Below are 21,037 nucleotides of genomic sequence, written 5' to 3'. Positions count from 1 at the left end.
AGAAGAAGAAGAAGAAGAAGAAGAAGAAGAAGAAGAAGAAGAAGAAGAAGAAGAGGGGGAGGGGAGGAGGGGAGGGGGGGAGGGGGAGGGGAGGGGGAGAAGGATGTCATTTCTTTGTGTTTAGCTCCTTCAAAAGATTAAACACTCTTCAGGATAGAGACCCATGTGTTGTTTTTATTTGTATCTCCCATGACAGCACAGTGACTGGTATCTCCACGACCTCATTTAACAACATGTCATTCTCCTTGTCTTCCTCACTGGGCTCTCATCAACTCTTCTTTGAATGCACTACATGTAAAGGCATGAAAATGCATAATTTATGTCTGTATGTTAGATACATGCAAACATGAGCTTAAACTTCTCCACTTTTTATTCTTAACATCTAGGACTTTTACATAGCTTCAGATCTCCTTTAATGGAAACTTTACAAATCCTGCAGTGTTTAGCTGGCATCACTGAATGTATGTTGCTAATTGACCCCTAGAATAGTGGCACAGCCAGAGTTCTTGAGTCCTTCATTTGGTGTATATTTGGTGTCATTTTGTATGACACTGGGATAAGTCCATTTTCTGTAGGCCATGATGATTTCCCTGCTAGACAAAGAAGGTGGCATCTGAGGAGGAGGATTTGTCATAGTAGAGACACTTCTCCTGATGTGACCGAGTCCTTACCTGTGAATTGGAACTACCATTTGCCTCACAACTATTTTTGAAACTAATCAAGTGAGCAAATGTGGCAGTATGTTTTATAGAAGAAGCATCCTGTAAATATGATTTTTTTTGCTCTGTCTGAAAGCAGAGGCACCTGACTTGGGTGCTGGGAACTAAACTTGAGACAATGCGCAAGTGATCTTCACCAATGAGCCATCTCTCCAGCCCCAACCATAATATATCTTTGTACAACAACAACATATTAGTGATCCTGACAGCTTCATAATCAGCCTGAGTTCTGATTTCATTGGATCATGGCTGCAAGGGATCCTCACAGGCTTCCTTGAGCCTTCCTCAAACCATTAAGGACAGACTGAGGAAACTCCTTGCTAACTATATGTGTCGAAGTGGGTGGGGCCAACTTCTGCCAGTGCTACCATATGTCAACTGACTATACACCGGAGCACTCTAACGCTATCAACTCCTAGTGCACATGCCCACTTCCACCCCCACAAGGTACCAGACTGTTGGACAACTTGGCCGCTAGCCTATGAAAATGTGGAAACACTAAAGAAACATTAGCCAACAGAGCACATACTGGCAGCTGAATCAAATGTTTAGGCTCTGAGATGTACCCAAATAAACCGTTTGTGTATTCTAACAAATGTTTTCTTTGGAAGGCATTTCTCAGTGCAGATGCCGTCAAAAGTACCCAGTTTTTATGGGTTAAATCAAGACTTGGAAACAGCAAGAGGGTGAGAGGTGCTTTTGAAACAAAACTGCATATGTTGCAAAAAAAAAAAAAAGTCAATATTGACTGAAGACGGTGTCCTCAAAAAAACAGATAAGTTGTTGATGGCTTTGAAAGCTACATTTTTACAAAGAGCTATTTTTTAAAAAAGCATAAATTATAGATTACAAGAAACTTATCTGAACTTAGAAAGATATAAAAATGTGGGCTAGTTTTACAGTATGTGTGGATCATATCATACCAAAGGCAGATATGAAAAACTAGCAAGGGAACGAAGGGCTAGGAGATCATAAATCAAACTGTTCAGCAGTCAGAGCTTTTAATAAGTCATCAATCACAAACATACCCTAAAGTTTTTTTACAAAAGGTAATAATTTGAGGGAAGAATCAAAATGCTATCCAAATACATGAATCTCCTCATCAAAATAAACTCTGCAACCAAACCTTAGTCTGAGCATCTGATCCACCAGCAACCTCTAGTGGGTCCATAATGCTCTGTAAAATACCCGAAAATCTACTGATCCAGGTCTCAGTGCTGTGATGCGTGATCACCCTCCCTGTGTTGGTGACCTTCCAGGACAGTATTTTTCAAGACAGGAAAAGTTACTTATCTGTACACCATAAGCCTAATTCCTCAGAGACCTCCAGTTAAGAATCATTTGATGAATATTTTTCCTGAGGCTTTAAATGAGGAAACGCTATCATAATAGCAGTTTCTGAACAACCAACACAGCTTATGTATGACTATGGTTAACACTGAAAATACACTGCATTCACGGGCTAATATGAACTATGAATAAAGAGGACTAATAGAATTTTTAGCTGATCGTACCAAATGACTTGATGAGCGGGAATAAGGAGGAAATGTTTTAAAATGATTTTGTTTGTTTGCCTTTTTCACTCACAGACTGAGTAGGAGTACAACTCAATGGAACACACCAATTGCAAAGGTTTGCTAAATCAAACAAAAAGGACCAAATCAGAGGACGACTAAAAGAAAGAAAGACATCCTGTTATAATAAAAGCCAAAGAAAACCATCAAATCCTGGAATGTTCTGAGAAAGGAGAAAAGTTAATGTGCATGAACATAAAATCACATCACTCTGCTAACATAATTATTACATGAGAATGTGGAGATTATTTTATCATTATAGGATTTGATTCATCAGGATTAAGGAATGGACAGGACACAAAACTTCCTCGCTCTGCAAATGTTGCTCCTGCCATAAAAGTTTCATGGAAGATGCCTGTAAGGTCTTTAAAAATAGGTTCAGAGTTAAATTTTTAATAATTAATCCAATCAATGAAATTATCGACAGGGCTGAATAATAATTTACAACAACAGGGTGGTGGGATTCACAGTCACGCTCAGTCAATCTGAATACACACCATAAACAAAATTGTCTTCTAAGTCATCTCAGAGGTGCTGAGGACTATATCACCAGCATGAAAAGGTAAACACTGTGAGCCCACACCAAGGCCGATGTCAAGTCTCTTGTAAATTTATAAATTTCCGTTTAGTTTTCTCATCCCGTGTGTCTCCGACAGAGCTCACTGTAATCACAGCTGGTGGATCAACTTCAAACATAAATGAAACAAATAACTGGTAAATCGATAGGAGGTGACACACTCCCGGCTGAAATCTTACCCTAGCGTGACCCTCTCCTGCCCTTCTGCCCTCTAAAGACTTAATGAATCACCAAGAGCACAGTACAGACCTGTATATTTGCCCAAGTGAGAGCCAGATTGATCTCAGTACCAATGACCATCCTGTCACCTGGATGGAACAGAGGGCGCACGGAAAGCCTAAGTGAGGCTCCACAAGGCACTGGAGAAGGGGCTTCTTGCAGCTGCGTACTTCAGGTATAAATATCCCATCATTCTGAGCTGACAGCAAGTCAGAAAGCCTAAGGAGGGATAATTTAAGCCAGGGGACCTTTATGGTTATTTGTTTCTAGGTAGACTGTGAAAAAGCCAATTCAAAACGGTGAATAGAAAGTTCCTTCGTTGTCTGAATGATTTTGCCCTAGAAAATGTGTAAAATAATATGTAAGACGTTCCTATGGGCCACATGGCGATTTTAAGTATTTAATATCTTTCTGGGGAAAATTTCAGTCTGGATAAAAATCTAAGCAACGGTGCTCATGGTGATAAAAAGAAAAGCCACAGAAGGAAACAAAAAAGGACGAAGCAAACATGAGCAACTTTAGGACACTCAGGTATTGTAAGCGGTAGTTACACTTGAGAGCTCCTTCCTATGGAAGCTGCTCTTGGCCAAAAACGGGGAAGAGACAAGGAACATATGGGCATGGCTTGCACGGGGCCCAGGCCAGAACCTCCCCAAACCAAGTGCCATGCCACTCTTCAGCCAGTAACCAGCTCACAGTTTACCGGCCCCAAGGGAAAAGAGGTCTAAACCACCGTATCAAAACGGGAAAGAAGGATTAAGCAATACTGTGTCAAAGCAAAGAGAGGAGCGGCCCACTCCAGGAGGTGAAGCTAAACCATGCGGCAAATATGTCCACCTCCCACAAGACCTAAGGGCAGGACAAGAAGCAGGGAAGAAAATGAGAACACTCACTTCAGTGAGATGTGGATATAGAAAGTTTCATTTTATACAAGAATTAAAACATGAACAACAAAAAACCATGGAACCAAGGACAGGACTCAACTAGTGAACATGCTTTGCCCAGCAAGCCTGACGAGTGGAGAGCAATCCCTAGGAAATACAGAAAATGACTTTGCTATTTAACACTGAAGACAGGACCCAACACTTCTGAATGTCTCGTTGAAGAATCCTGTGAGGTTCCATTTAGAGTGCTTCCTTTAATATGTTTCTTTATTTACTAGACTTCACTCTGAAGTACCTTTCAGAAAAAAAAATCTCATAAATCTTAATAAAGGTGGACAGGGAGAACTGATTCCCAAAAGGTATCCCCTGACCTTCACACACTAATAGCAATGATAAATGAAATTAAAGGTTAAAAGTTAAAGAACAGATAGATGATCAGGGAACATGGACTCAAAGAGGAGATTAAAATAAATAAAGGACTTTGCAAAGTCAAAAAAATATGTTGAACACATTTGTCAATATAGTACTTATAAATAAAATTAAAACAATAAGAATGAGAAGATATTACTAAAATACAGAGAAATGGTTAAAAACAAAAAGTTTTAACTGTGTGTATATGTGTGTGTGAAAGAGAGAGAAAGAAACAGAGAGAGACAGAGACAGAGACAGAGAGACAGAGACAGCGAGTCAGAGAAGAAGAGGAGGAGGAGGGGAAAGGTCAGTACAACTTGAACGAAAGTTGAATTGTTTAGGGAGAATAAAAGCTTCATTCAATTCCAATGAGTGCAAAGAAGAAAGACAAATACACTCTTTTCTATGGAGAAAAGTTTAAGAAGCATAAACAAAGGCAGGAACGTTTTGATATTGAAAAGAGAAGTCCAAAAACTGGACAGGAAGATATATTTGAAATAATAATAGCATGAACTTTTCCCCAACATGAAGAACAGATGGATATAATAATAGACAGCTCCAGGAAAAACTAGTGAGGAGTGATTCAAAGGGAGGCAGACACCCTTAGTTCCCCAAACTTCAAGGCAAAGGGACAATTGTGCAGGTGTTCAGAGGAGCAGTTTCCTTCCTTGGGGGGAGTCAGAATGGCCCACCCTTCTATTAGGAACAGTCAGTGTTGTAAGATAGAGAAAAATCACCTTGAGCATTCCAAGTAGGACCCCAGAACCTTAGAACAAGGCAAAATAAATACCCCAGAAATAAATAGACATTTAAACACTCAGGGAGTCAGGGCAGGTGAAAGATAAGACCTTTCTAGGACGAGCTATTTAACAGTGAAAAACCAAACAAATGAATCACTAACATAAAAACTATAACCAAAAGAATCCACAGGGACACTAAATTTCTGGAACATTCTGAGGGAAGATGTAATCCAGTTCTTTTATCATTAAGTCAGTCTGACCTGAGAACATGAAAGTAATTGAACACACACTGAAGCACAAAATATCTCAGAGAATTAAGATTTGTGTGATTTTTCCTGGAAGGTCAATTCCTAGGAAAATCTAGTTGGCTAAGAAATACATTAAAAGAAATTATTTTAATGGGAAAAAACAGGGGTGTGTAATCAAACTAACTTAAATATAAATATCATTTGCTATAAAATAATATCAAATAAATGAAGTTAGGGCTTTTCCCAGGATCAAGTTATATATTTTATGCTAGCAGTTAACTAATATATTTACTAATCTTTCAACAAATCATTAAAAGGAAACCTTAAAAGTTAAGGTTTAAACTTCCATTAATTTTAATGTTTTATCACTGTATGTTTCTATTTCAATAGAAAACATAAGGCTTCCATTTCTGAGAGAAGTTTATAAATCTAAAAATCTAAAGTTCCAACCAACTACATATTAAGTGTGCTGTAGTAACTTTATGCGCTTAGTATGCAGCTCAAGTGTGAGGCTCTTGCCTATGGTGCCTGAGGCTCTGGTTCAATTCCCTGACCTTCACAGAGAGTAGCAGCTCTTATAATTCTAGAAGCTTTGTTGTTCAGAACAAAGGTTTAAAATTTGCCTCATACTTTACAAACTTGACTGCCCAAGTATCCATCCATACCTCAAAATCCTTTTTAGTGTTTCTGTCTTCAGTCCTACATATATTAAATAACTAAATCTAAATATGCTCCACATCAGTGCATTTCTCTGCATTCGGCAAGTCAATCTAGATCCACTGAAGATACCAACGCCAATCCCCATCAGGGAATCCTTACTTCACATTCCAATTATTTTTAACCATCCCTGACTCCAAGTGCAATCACATCTGGCCAATGTTTTTCTAGAAATTTCTTCAAAAGCTATTCCCTGTGTATAAAGTACATATACACTTCTTAAATGTAAGCGTTTTCTTCAGTCCCTCAACCAGGCTATGATTTCTTTCTCATCTATGTCCTTCTCCATACCACCTAACCTTTTCTCTGATTTATCTCTTCTAGCCTTTAGATCTCAGCTTAAGTTTCCTTTTCTTTGGACCATCTTCATGATATTTGAAGATTAATTCTTCAAGTCTGGGTTGGGTGCATCTACAATGTGTTGTCCCAGAACCCGGTACAGTCACATGTGACATAATGGGATGAATTCTGAGATAGGGGCTCTCAGGTGATTTCACTGTTGTACAAACATCATAGAATATCTTTACGCATACCTACATGGTACTGTCTGTTGCACACACAAAGACAGTATTTCAGATACAAATACTGCCATCTCTTGCTTCTGGAGGGACAAGGAACAAAACAGCACAAGATTAAATTAAGGAAAAGAGACATGATGTAATCACGAGTCCTGTGGGCACCAGAGGGTGTGTGAGGTACAAGTCATACCAAAGTCATGATAAAGTACAAAGTTCAGTAAGTACATAAACAAGTACTGTGTCACTTCCCATCATTATCAAACACACACCCTACGTAAGTTAATGGAGTGTTGTAAATGACTGGCAGCACAGTGGGTTGATTTATATAGTTTCACCATAAGAACATGCGCAATATATTGGGATGTGACATAAGCCCAGCCTCCAAGTCTCTGGGCTACAAGGATGTTCTGCCCTATTATAATCTTGTCAGACAACATCTTGTAGATGGGGTGAGTTGTCATGTAGCACCTGACTGTACTTCTCTCACCAAAACTCTTCCTACACTGTAGGAATAGGTACCTTTGCTTTCACTTGTGGTTACTACAAAGCTCAGCTCAAAGACAGAAAAAACATCACCAGGACTGGAAGCCAAGCAATAGGTTCTTAATGTGATTTTCTGAATTATGGGATGGGCTTGGATAGTAGTTCTTTCACAAATATATATCACCACATCTGTCAAATTTCCTTCCTGGAAACATATAATGGTCTTCTCTTTATGTCTCTATCAGGTGCTAACTCACTGAGCCAAGCCAACCCCACCTCACATGGCAAATATTAATGGAATATAAAAATAAAGACTAAATAATATAAATAATGATAAAAAACATAGGATTCTGGCAAGCAAGATGGCTCAGTGAGGAGAGCTTTCTGCTTCCATAACCTATGTTTGATCCCTAGAATGCACATATGTATATGGTGGAAGGAAAGAACTAATTATTGTATATACATGTATGTGTATCTTACATATAGAATAAGCTATATATATATAATTTTGGTGTATAATTTTTATATATATATAATTTTATCTTGATGTGTGTGTGAGGATTAACTTTTATCCTCTCCAAAGCAACAAACATTAAAGCTATTCTTCAGCTAGTGACAGACTTTTGAAATCCTATTACTGGGGAGACTGAGACAGGAGGATTAGCAGTTCAAAGTCAACCAGCTACAGAGTAAAATCAAGCACCTGTCTCAATTATACTGCAAAACACTATCAAGAAAAACAAATATCAAAATAAAACTTCAGAGACATTCTGAAAAATAAATGCAATGGATACAAAATGAAGCTGGAGGCATAACTCCCTAGTACTTCAAACTTGATCAATGACCATTTCAAGAACATTCAAGATAGAACTGAAAATTCATCATTTACACGTTCCCTTTCATGTCACCCTTGACTTCTATCACAACATCTGTCAGTTCTCCCCTGGAAAAGTATAATGAGCTTCCTTTATGTCTATGTCAGGTGCTAACACACTGAGCCAAGCCAGCCCAAGCTCACATTGCACATATTTACACAGAACATAAAAATAAAGACTAAATTATTATAGACAACAAAATAATAATAGAAAACAAAACAAAACATAGGATCCTGGCAGGCAAGATGACTCACTGAGTAAAGCTGTTGCCTTCCAAGTCTAATAAGCTATATTTGATCCCCACAGTGGAAGGAGAGAACCAGTTTCCACAAGCTGTCTTCTGATGTTCATACATATGCCATGTCATTCACATACCAACCCACCTTTATATAACAAAGTAAATAAATTTAATTAAAAAAATTAAATCTCAGGATTTTATCAAATTATTTGGTAGAAAGCATCAGGTGTATATGAAAAGGCAAAAGGACCAGAATAATTAAGACAATAATGAAAAGCAGCAAACTGTTAGAGGACTAACAACTTCACTTCATAAGCTACTTGTCATAAAGCTTCAGACTGGGTGCTACTGACTAAAGAGATAAACAGAACAAGGACTCATAACAGAGCATGCTGTGAATGTGGCAATATTTTATCTGTGTCTCCCAATATAATTTATCTGAGGATCAGAGGAAAAAGCCAGCCACTATATTAAACATAGAAGTCAGGAAATGTTAGCACATGCCTTTATTCCTATTACTCGGGAGACAGGGATCTGTCTGAATCTTTGTGAGTCCAAGGTCACTCTGGGAACAAAGCCAGGCATGGTGGCACACCCCTTAAATTCCAACACTAGTTAACCAAAGAGGTCTGGAGGTCTGTACAGACAGACAGGAAGTGACAGAGCTGGGCAAGAAGAGGAAGTGATACAGCTGGGCGGAGAGAGGAAATGAGATGGCAGAACAGAAAGGCATATAGGCATGGGTATACAGGAAGTAGGTCTCTTTGGAGGTTGAGGGCTGGTAAGAACGTGGCTGCTTTTCTGATCTCTCAGTTTTAACCCCAATATCTGGCTCCGGGTTTTTTATTAATAAGACTGTTATTCATATTACATTTGGCACCCACTGACTGCTATACTATAGGCAAATTAGCTTTAAGAAAAGAAAGGAAAGAACCAAGCTGGCACTGAGCCAGAAGTGTCCTCCTTGCTGGCTATCACAGTACAGGAAGATGCTATGAGGACTGTCTAGGGAGAAAATTCATCACCATTACACCCAAGCAAAGAGCCTACAATATTGACAACATATGCTCACTGGTGCAACAGTGTTGTGAATGTTCTAGAAGTAACCAACTTTTTCCATATCAGATTTAAGGCTCACACACAGAATGGACTAAGTACCTGGCACTATAAAAATAATCAGCAGCCAATAGCTATTCAAGTTACAGGCTCCATGGAAAAATCTACTACTGATGTTTTTCCAAATAGACATGTAATTAAACTTTTTTCCTAAAAGTTATGTTTATGCACATGGACTAGTGTAGATCAGTGTTGGTCAGAAAAGCCTCTTTTCCATAGTAGGTGATGGTAAAACCAGAGACTCATAACTGGTCAAAGTGTTGAGAATAAGTGACAGCTGAGTGTAAGGCCCCTAATAGAATAGGAATGTGACCCCTTCCCAAGCCTGGGGAACAGGGTAGACGAAGAGATAAAAGGACTGTGGGAGATGGAGGGTGGGAGGAGTGTGCTAGAATAATTTCTTCTGGATATGACCAGGCTACTGTAACCATGGACATACAGCAGCCATGACTACGTCCAAGGGTTAGGAAGGGAGAGAGAGAGGAAGGCAGGAATGGAAGAGTGAAGGAAAAAAGGGATGGGAGGAAGAGGGAAAGACAAAAGAGGGAAAAGGAAGGATAGGAGATAAGGGAGGAGACTAATGGGGAGGTAAGAATAGGAGGCAGGTGAGAGGGGGCAGAGAGGGATGAGTGAGATCACAGAATATTGTATGCACATATAATACTATCATGGATTTAAACCTTTTTAAAGAAAGAAAGACAATACGATGGAAAAAACTATCATTTCAACATACAATACTTAAAAACGTGGGCAGCCACATGTCAACAATGAAAGGAGGAAGAGAGGGAGGGAGAGAGGGAGGTAGGGAGGGAGAGCGGGAGAGAGGGAGGGAGAGCGGGAGAGAGGGAGGGAGGGAGGGTTTAGATAGGCAAGAAATGGAGGGGGAGAAAGGGGAAGGAAGAAAAACTAGACAGAATGTATGACTTTCACAAAAATTAACTCAAAGTGGATCACAGATCCCAATGTAAATACAAACCCACATGATTCCAAGAAAAATAACGAGTTCTCTTTTAATTCTGGAAACAAAAGTACTTCAGTTGCTTTTCTCTTTGTTATTGTGCCTTGTAACTCACAGGATACATGCATTCTTTCTGTGTCTATCAAATAACTTACACAAAACACTCCTGCTTTTTCAACAATGATTTATTCTTTTGATTGGTAAATGAAGGATTTTAAAAATTATTCATTTTGGAAAACGTATGACTTAGCTAGGATGAAGACTATATTCATCAAACAATACAGGCAATTGTTTTATTCTTAAGGCAAGGATTGAAAGTTAATTTACAATTTTCTAAGAAAATGTGTAGTGAGGGAAATCCAGGGAGTGGTCAATTTAGGAAACAAAGGTTCTATTCAAAATGAAGGTCCTCTTAGACAGACAAAAGATAATTGTCAATAAGCACATCCTGTACTTGAAACAAATAAACTCCTGGGTTCCAAAGATCCTCCTGGACCTCCTAAACAGAGATTGCTAGTAAGTCATGTCTCCTAGTCTTGTCTATCTATTCTCTCTCACACTGTACCCTCCACTTCATTCAGATACTCATTAAGAGGCTATGCATCACGCACCTTCATTTGAGGAGAAATAGATTCCCCAGTAGGTAGGAGTTAAGCTTGCTTGCTCAAATGTAACCATTCTTCTTCTGTACCTTGTTTTTTTCTATCCAACCTATCAACCTACAGTAGGGCAGATACACCTTTGAGCCATGAGCTTCATTTTTATTTTTATTGATTGGTTCTCTCCTATTTTTAACAACAAATTGAATGAGATCATTCTTAGCTTACCACGCAACTTCTGTTTTCTACATTTTGAAGATACGTGTTCAGAACTCCCATCAGTACTGAGAAGAACCTCTGGACAGCTGTTGTTCTTCAGCCCCAGACAATTTCATGCATGCAGCCAGTCTCTAAACTAGAATATGCTACACCTCCATAAAAAGGTCAGTCAGTAACCCTCTGTTTTCAATGAGTTCCCATCACCCCACATACAATGTGGGAAGAAGAGTAAGTGCTCTGCCCACGGCTTTCTGCTGGGGCTTTCATAGTACTCAGTCCCATAGATGCAAAGCCATGTTGGAAGCCAGTTTCTCATCAAAAAGCATGAGGGATTTTTCTACTATAATTAACAAACACTGTCATCATCAGAATGAGAAATAAGCAGTTCTTGAATAGTTATGCAGAACAAGCAAGAAAAGAGGAGAGATCAAGTCTATGCTTAGCCTCCAACACAGAAATCCTAAAGTCTTTTCTCTCTTTGCCTCTGACATTTAAACTCTGCTAGGCAGTGGAATGGTCCAGGTCAACCAGCATATATCAGATACTTGTGCTGTCTTTAGATGCTATGACAGCTGAGAGGAAAGATGGGGCTGCAATCATCACCAAGGACAAGTTAGGACTTCAGAGGCATTTAAGGCTTAGTCTAGAACCAAGAGAGCCATAACTGTGAGCCTACCACCCAGTTCCTCTGAGAGAGTAAACTGTGCCCACCACTTCTCTACCTATTGTCTGTCACTCAATTCCTCCCCTCCACTTAACTTCTCCATTGGAGGTTGTCTCAGTCTCAGAAGAACTTTCAGAAACAATGTACAAATAATGTCATAAAGTAGAGATTAGATATTTGCCTTTTTGTTGTAACTCTTGTGCAACCTTGTGCAAATCCAGAAGTACTCCAGAGACTGATAAAGCCAGTTACAGATGGAATAACAAATCTGGACAGCAGCCAGAGCCTCCTACCTTCTCTCTTTCAGAATGACTATATTATAACACAGAAAGGAACTCATCAGTTTAAACACCGCAAACTCTACAACTAACACGTTTGCATTCTTCTAACTGTAGTTTGGGTGTTCCCCACTTGAAAGAACTAAGTTTATAGTAAGAATTATCATGTAAAAGTCACTTTGTTTTGGGGTTCCTAGTGTTAGAAAACTATGAATCATATGAATTCTGTTTAAAATTAACTTAGTAATTTGTAGAAAATGGGAAGAGAAAGACCCAAGAAGAATGCATCCACAAACTAGGCATGTGCACATTCCACTCCCCACTCACACACATGTACACCCATTCAGTAAGTCACTAAATGCATAAATATATAAATATAGTCTGATATTCTTAATTTACCTAAGTGACAGATTAGAGTCAAATTCTTTCTAGGGAAAGTGGTGGAATTCCACGTTGTTATTGCTGCATTCTTTTCTTTTCTGCAAGGGAGATAGGTGTTGAGAAAAGGTTTATAGGGTCTCTGTGTAGCCCAGACCTGTCTCAGACTCATTAGGAAGCTAAAGATGGCCTTCAACTCTTGATCCTACTACATGCACCTCCTAGTACTAGGGTTGCAGGTACACCACTGTGCCTGCCTGGTCAATTTGTCTCCTACAGCCATGCCTGCATGCCTGCTGGATCCAGAGCAAGAGTGCACTGTCCCTGCATACTGCCTTAGTCTTCGCCAAATGCTTCCTGTATCTTTCTATCTGTACAACAGACATTCCTACAATATACTAGTCCTAGCCTACAGTGCAACCCAAACTCCCAGGAAACCTCACCAAAATATAGTTGTCAGACGAGGTAGGAAGCTCTTGGTCAGCCAAGCCCTCCTCTAGAGAGCTACTGCAGGTCATCATTCTTAAGTCAGGCACACTTCAGCTTCAAAAGTGTTGCTGCTGTGACCCTCTGATCTTCCCCTTTGGCCCTTCCTCCAGTGCTGGTGCCACTTTGTGCAGGAACTTCCAGTCAGAATGCCACAGGCCTTTGTGTTAGAGGCCTCCAGCAAGTGCATCATCCCAGCTAGTCCCTGACCACCTTGCCTCAGTCCTACTGTGTGGGCCCTGATACTCACTCATACTCTTGACAATAAACTTCTAATATCATTGCTGCTCATAATCTGACTCTAAACTTTATCAGCCTGATAAACACACAATATTGAGATTGTCAGTACATTTACATTGTGTACAAACTCAGTCTGCCTCTTCGCATCATGCAGCATGTTGTCATATGCTCTCAAACACAACTCCCTGCACCCACACTGCATCTGAATAGTCTACAGCATCATACGATAGAGGATTAAGACCCAAAGTCCAAGATACAGAGTAGCCTCTATGACTACAGATGGCAATGTCTGAGTCAAGTGCCAAATAGCTAAAAAAAGGAAAAGATACCTCTAAGATGTTTGTTCTTATGATGAGTCAGAAACATGAACCCTGCCTAGGAAGACAGTGTTCCAAAGCAGGGTCATTGTGATGAAAGGATGCTCATTTAGGTGGCAGTGGAGTACTCGCTGCTGCAAGCTGGATCAAGGGCCAAGGGCTTCAAACCTTCAGGTAGGAATGCAAAGATCAGTGAAAAACAGCAAGTATAAAACAAGTCTAAGAACTGCAATCTTCAGGTAGGAAAGAGGGTAGAGAGAGAGCACTCACCACCAGAGAGAAAGAAAGGAATGAGGAAATAGCCTAGGGTATGCAAGCAAACACCAACCATTTCAACACAGCTAAGCTCTAGCCACTCTCCATAGTCCTTTCCCTACACAGTTCCACAGTTCCTGGGTTTGAAGAGCCTTTCTGGTGAGATCCAGCAGGCAGAACTGAAGCAGCAGTCTTGCTTGTTTCTTTTGGGAAGGTCAAGCCAAGGCCTTGGGTACAGCTCACACAGGCTGTCATTAAAAAGTCGCTCCCCAAGGTGAGGCAGGTAAGGATCAGGCCACAGTGCCTACCTACAGCCCCATGGAATCTCTTTCATCAGTCATCTCTCATTATCTGGTCCTTCAGCCAAGATGTGTTTCACTCACTGAAGGGCACTTGCTTATCTGGCAGTACCCAGTTACCACCAAGGTTATATGATGCCAAACAGTGAGCAGTCCCTGTAGGAGAATATTATTTTAATACCATAATATTATATTATGTTACTTTTGTTTAACTCTTCAAAGCTGTTACTGTGCCTGTCTAAAACACTTGATGGTCTCATAAAGAACTGGCCAATAGCAAGGCAGGAGAAAGGATAGGCAGGGCTGGCAGGCAGAGAGTATATATAGAGGGAGAAATCTGGGAGGACGGGGAGATGGAGGACTAGCAGCCCGAGAAGGAGGAGGACTCCAGGGGCTAGCCACCCTGCTACACAGCAAGCCACATGGTAAGAGTAAGATATACAGAAGTAAGAGAACAGGAAAAGCCCAGAGGCAAAAGGTAGATGGGATAAGTTAAGGGAAGCTGGCTAGAAACTAAGCCAAGCTAAGGCTGGGCATTCGTAAGTAAGAATAAGCCTCCATGTATGATTTATTTCGGAGCTGGGTGGCAGGCCTCCCAAAAAAGGAGCAAAAACAAACAAGTCCCTGTGTCCAGTCTGTTGTGGAATATTAGTTGAAGATGTGTTACACTTGCTTATACTGTGTAACATTTTTTTTAATGATGCAAAGATATGCTGCATTCTTTTATGCTGCATTTGTTTAACTCTGTGAAACTGTGTTATTTTGCCTGTCTAAAACACCTGATTGGTCTAATAAAGAGCTGAATGGGCTAATAGTGAGGCAGGAGAAAGGATAGGCAGGGCTGGCAGGCAGAGAAAATAAATAGGAGGAGGAATCTGGGAAGAGATGATCAGAGAGCAAAGGAAGGAGAGGAGGACATGAGGGGCCAGCCACCCAGCTATACAGCAAGCCACAGAGTAAGAAGCAAAGAAAGGTATATAGAATCGATAAAGATAAAAATGCCAGAGAGCTTGGGTGAGCGGGAAATCCTAGCTGGATCAACAACAGAGAGGGAGAACAAGGAATAGGAGACCATGGTAAATGAAGACCACATGAGAATAGGAAGAAGCAAAGTGCTAGAGAGGCCCACAGAAATCCACAAAGATACCCCCACAACAGACTGCTGGCAATGGTTGAGAGACAGTCCGAACTGACCTGCTCTGGTGATGGGATGGCCAAATACCCTAATTGTCGTGCTAGAAACCTCATCCAACTACTGAGGGATCTGGATGCAGAGATCCATGACTAGGCCCCAGGTGGATCTCTGGGAGTCCAATTAGCGAGAATGAGGAGGGTTTATATGAGCGAGAATTGTTGAGACCAAGGTTGGATAAAGCACAGAGACAAATAGCCAAACGAACGGAAACACATGAAATATGAACCAATGGCTGAGGGGTCACCAACTGGATCAGGCCCTCTGAGTGGGTGAGACAGTTGATTGGCCTGATCTGTTTGGGAGGCATCCAGGCAGTGGGACCGGGTCCTGTGCTCATTGTATGAGTCGGCTGTTTGAAACCTGGGGCCTATGCAGGGTCCCTTGGCTCGGCCTGGGAGGAGGGGACTGGACCTACCTGGACTGAGTCCACCAGGTTGATCTCACTCTGTGGGGAAGGCTTTGCCCTGGAGGAGATTGGAATGGGGGGTGGGCTGGGGGGAAGGTGAGGGGGGCGGGAGGGGGGAGAACAAGGGAATCTGTGGCTGATATGTAGAACTGAATTGTATTGCAAAATAAAAATTAAAAAAAATGCACAGGCAAAAGGTAGATGGGATAATTTAAGTTAAGAAAAACTATCTAGAAATAAGGCAAGCTAAGGCTGGGCATTCATAAATAAGAATACGTCTCTGTGTATTTATTCGGGAGCCGGGTGGTGGGCCCTCCAAAAGAGCAAAGAGTAAAAAAAAAAAAAAAAAAAAAAAAAAACACACCTTCATCTCCATGTTGTGTGCTCATCCCTCCTTCCTAGCTGCCTATGCTGCAGACTTCATTCGGCCCCAACATATACACATGACAGCCATGCATATTCAAGTAGCTGCCGTTATAATATAAAGGTAAATATTACACAAAATCCCAAATTCTACTTATTCCCATGCTTGAGTCTCTCTTATAAATCCGCAACTAACAAGAATTTGGCACCAGAACTGGTTCCATAGAAAATGATCTTAAGGATCTCCCCAGTTTAAAGAGGAAAGGGATGACAGTATTTTCTAGAAATCGTCTCAATAATATTCCCATTTCCAGGTACTATTCCAAACATCACCAAGCTCCCAAGACTGCCTTTCCTCCCTCTGAAAATTAAAGGTTGTCTCTAGATGACTGCTTAAATAACAGAGCAGGGGACAAACAATGTAGCCTGACTCTTAGAGGTGACATGGCTTCTATTCAATGTTCTCTACCTTCCAGCTACTTTTAGAGCACATGGAGACTCAGGCCCCATGAAAAGATGTAGCAGCCCACAGACCCAGATGAGGCCACTACAGATAACCAACATCTACTCTCAATGCATCCATGGATTGTCATACATACTTCCTATTGTTAGCCTTTGAGCCACCTCAGCAGCCACTTTCGAGACTAAAGAAAGTTACCTCCACCCTGGCCTGCCCAAGCAGTGACCTCAAGAACAAAAGGAGCAGTCATCTTCAGATGCTAAGACAGTGGTGACGCGCAGAACCAGAGGATGGAATGATGGGTTCTTACAAGGTATCTGGATTCCAAATGGGTAAGAAAGGACCCCCAGCAGTCCCTGGGACTCTTCCACCTGAGTGCACAATGGCCAGTGGACAAAGAGACTTGTTTACAGCAATACAACTCAGAGCAGCCCCCAGTGGTCATCAGTGTATACAATGTGATGGAAATGCTATTGACAAGGTTTGAGCACCAAACTCTAGACTCTACCCTTGTAACTATTACCTTTTTATTTATTAGGATCCTAACACATCTTTCTAGAAATATTTTTGATCATTCATCCTTTATTCATGAGGTAGTATTTAATTGTCTCCCCAATGCTGTCTTTTAAATAAGTTAATTCTGTAAAATAAAGGTCTGAATGTGATCCAAACTCCCTTTCACAGACTTTTCTCCCATAGAGAGAGCTGTCTGCTCTGTGGGAGACAGATTTTAAATGCTACATAGAACCTCCCCCTACTTTTGGATTGATTTCTTTATATGTCCCTTAGTGGAAACATCTTTGCCATTTGAAGACTCTCGATAATCTGGAAAAGGCCCTAGCCCCCAAATACCTGTTATCTCCTGTGGACAGCTGCTGAGCCAAGGGTTAATGGAACTTCACTCAGAGCTCCTGGGTGATTTATAGGTTGTCTCAGCATGTATAACTGTTGTATCACCAAGCAACCTGTAGCAGTAGTCATTCATGAAACTAGAATTTGAGTCTATCCTATATGCCACAACACACAGAAAGAAAGAAAGAACATTGCCAGGCTAAAAGGTCTGATGAATTCTACACAGAGCTCGTCTGCCGTGAGAGGAAAGAAACAGGAACTAGAGCTATGGCTACAGAAGACTCTGGAAGACAATTTGGACATTGAGATCTTTTATTATTCTACTATATATTCCTTTAAATTTTATGAATATACAAAATTAGATATATTTTTATAGTATGAAATGTGAACAGCACCAATTACTTCATTTAGATGAGTCAAAGTGTTTTAAATAAATTTTCCCCTCAGTTAATGGGGATTTTTTCCCCCATTTTTCACTCCAAATCTATTTTTTTTTTTTTGGTTTTTTGAGACAGGGTTTCTCTGTGTAGTTTTGGTGCCTGTCCTGGATCTCACTCTGGAGACCAGGCTGGCCTTGAACTCACAGAGATCTGCCCGGCTCTGCCTCCAGAGTGCTCAGATTAAAGGCATGTGCCACCACTGCCCAGCTCTCCAAATCTATGTAAATTGACATGAACCACTATAAATTTGTGAACATTAGTTCAAAACAGTAAGGGAATTTTTTCCCAAAATTTCAAATGTGCACACACACACACACACACACACACACACACACACACACACAGAGAGGGGGGGGGAGAGAGAGGGAGGGAGGGAGGGAGGGAGGGAGAGAGAGAGAGAGAGAGAGAGAGAGAGAGAGAGAGAGAGGTGTTTGTAAGCTAGATACAGTACTGGTCCATCCTGTTATAAAATAAGATCTTGTCTCAAAAATTAAAGTGCTTTGAACCTTCAGTCTCAATAAGTGATGGACTTTATAGCCTGATGTTGGAAGGACAATGGTCCCTAAGATGTGAAGCACCGGTAGTTGAAAGTTCTCCCTGTGTTGGGGAACATGGCAGAGGGGCATGACTATGCCCGCAGAAACAGGCTACTAACTTTCTGATTGTAAAGATGACTGTGTATCACTTCAGGGAGTTCAGAGCCACCCCAGTGGTCATTTCCATGGAGGTGACATAGAAGAACAAAGCCAGGAGGATGCCACTTCTGAGCCTGGGCCCAGGACAGCTAGCTGAGAAAATGGAGAATGGGGCCCAAGGAATGTGGGCTGTCTCAGACGCTGTAAAAGAAATGAATTCAGGTATGGGGTTTCCAGAAAGGAACCTAGCTAGTATCCCAGCAGAGCCCTGTGAGATCATTTGGGGCCTCGGACTGCCATAATCCCAAGATAATAAATCTGCGCTCTTTGTAACTCAGCGTACGGTGACACAATGCCACAGAAAACAAATCTTAGAGCAAATTTGCTTTGGCGTGGATTTGACTGCACGTGCATGGTGAAGATCAGTAATTCATTGGCTCTTAGGGTGGAATATATGTAGCCTGATTTCCTCTATGCTGGAAAGTACCCTGAAATACTGAATTAACACAGAAGATGAAGGACTGTACCCAATGGACATTGAAACACTGAATTAACACAGATGAAGGACAGTACCCAATGCTTCCACTGCTTGTTAGCCATGTTTCTGTTAACAAACTGCTCTTTAAGAGAATAATAGGATTCTCCAAAGACATCAGCTGTGCAAAGAAAGCTATTTTAATCATCATCATCCTAGGGCTCAGGAGCCAGAGGGAGAAAGATCCCAAGTTCGAAGGCTGCCTGGGACACACAGTGAGATTCTATCTAAAAAATAATAATAAAAATAGAATAATAATAAAGTGCAAACGTGGACCACATCAAATAAATTAGGCACACAAGCCAGGCATTGATCACTTAAGTCCAAGATCTGTCTAAGAGACATAAAGTCCCTATTTCAATGCCCACCTTCCCCCAAAAAAACCCACATCACAAAGACATTAAGCTTCAATATACATCTCTAATAACACTTTGCTTCTCCACTACGATGTTCTCATTAAACAAAAACTTTTTAATTGAAATGCTTAGATGTAAAAAAAAAAAGTCCATATAATTTTTTTAATTGCTCTTCATATACTCCGGGACTATGTATAGGTCATGAACTCTACACATGATGGCAGAAAGAGGAGCTTATGAACCTCTATTATCAGGTTCAAGGAAACAAACCTATGTATAAGGCTGTGGGAGAAGAAAGGGAGAAAAAGGTCTTTAAAAGATGCTGGCTGGCATATTTCATGCCATCTCTAAATGAGACATGTGTCCTTGATTCTAACAGATAGCTCTGCAATCCCAAGTAACACAGTGTCAAGATGCTTCCCAGACACAAGCACTACTCAGCCTTAATTATAAAAACCACTTTCCAGGGAGAGGTGGCTAATGGAGACTCATGCCCATACAAGGTGCTAAGAAGCAGCCATGAGCGAGCGCTTAGCTCTAAACAGGGGATTCATGTCACTCCTCTAAAGCTCAGGGAGCATTGTAGAAGAGTGTGCAGAAAGAGTGTAAGAGCAGTAAGATGAGGAGGAGGGCTTCAAAATGTCACCTCCTGCACAAGACACAGCCGCTGCAATCATGAACTCACAGACCCTGTGGTGGTCTGAATGAACATGCCCCCCCCCCCATGTAGGGAGTGGCACCATTAGGAGGCATGGCCTTGTTGGAGTAGTGTGGCCTTGTTGGAGGAAATGTATTACTAGGGGTGGACTCTGAGGTTTCAGATGCTCAAGTCAGACCCAGAGTCTCTCTCTTCCTGCTGCCTGGCAATCCAAATGTAGAACTCTCAGCTCCTTCTCCAGCACCATGTCTGCCTGTACGTCAGCATGCCTTCTGCCATGAGGATAATGGACCAAATCTCTGAGCTACAAGCCAGCCCCAATTAAATGCCTTCCTTTATAAAAGTTGCTGTGGTCATGGCATCTCTTCACAGTAACAGAACGCTGACTAAGACAGACACCAAGGATGCATTCATTGGGTTGCACAAGATGGGCCCATCAACAATCAGGCATGGATGGAAGAGAGCTCAAAGGGCCCCAACCCTCACTGCTGAACTAGTTCTACCAAATGATAGATTCAGAGAGAGAAGAAATTGTTGCTATTAAATGTGTACATACTTGATCCTACCAGGGTCCACTGTATAGTCCTAATGCTGTGGTCACAGAGGTAGCCCTGGTTCAACAAAACGGGTCATGAAAACAAAACCCAAAGCCATGAATGTGGGAAAGGGACTAGTGGCAATGAAGGGGAACTGACACAGATGGGAGGGAGATAGGAATGAGCCATCAGAATACATTATATGGACATTATGTATATGTATGTGATTGGCAAATAACCAACTCAATGAAACCGTTGTCTTTATTATGGGAAAAAAAATGGATAGCATGCGTGCTATCATTGTACCATCTCCAAGAGAAGCACAAATATATGTGTTCCTTTTCAAGAGATTATACCACCTCTTTCTTGCCAAATCCTAAAAGCCACCATAAAAGCAGGACTACCAGCTCACCCTATCCCAGCATGTCCATTAGTAACTCAGAAGACAAAATACATATACAGGCATGAATAGCAATTTTTTCTAAAGCCAAATTGACTATGAATAAATAATTAATTCAATAAATAAACAGAACTTAGAGTAATGATTTTTTAATTTAAAAATTTTTAAGAATTTCATACATGAGCACTG

The sequence above is a fragment of the Peromyscus eremicus genome, chromosome 9 (genome assembly GCF_949786415.1).
Source record: "Peromyscus eremicus chromosome 9, PerEre_H2_v1, whole genome shotgun sequence".
In the NCBI taxonomy this organism is placed as follows: Eukaryota; Metazoa; Chordata; class Mammalia; order Rodentia; family Cricetidae; genus Peromyscus; species Peromyscus eremicus.
This window is presented reverse-complemented; position numbering follows the sequence as displayed.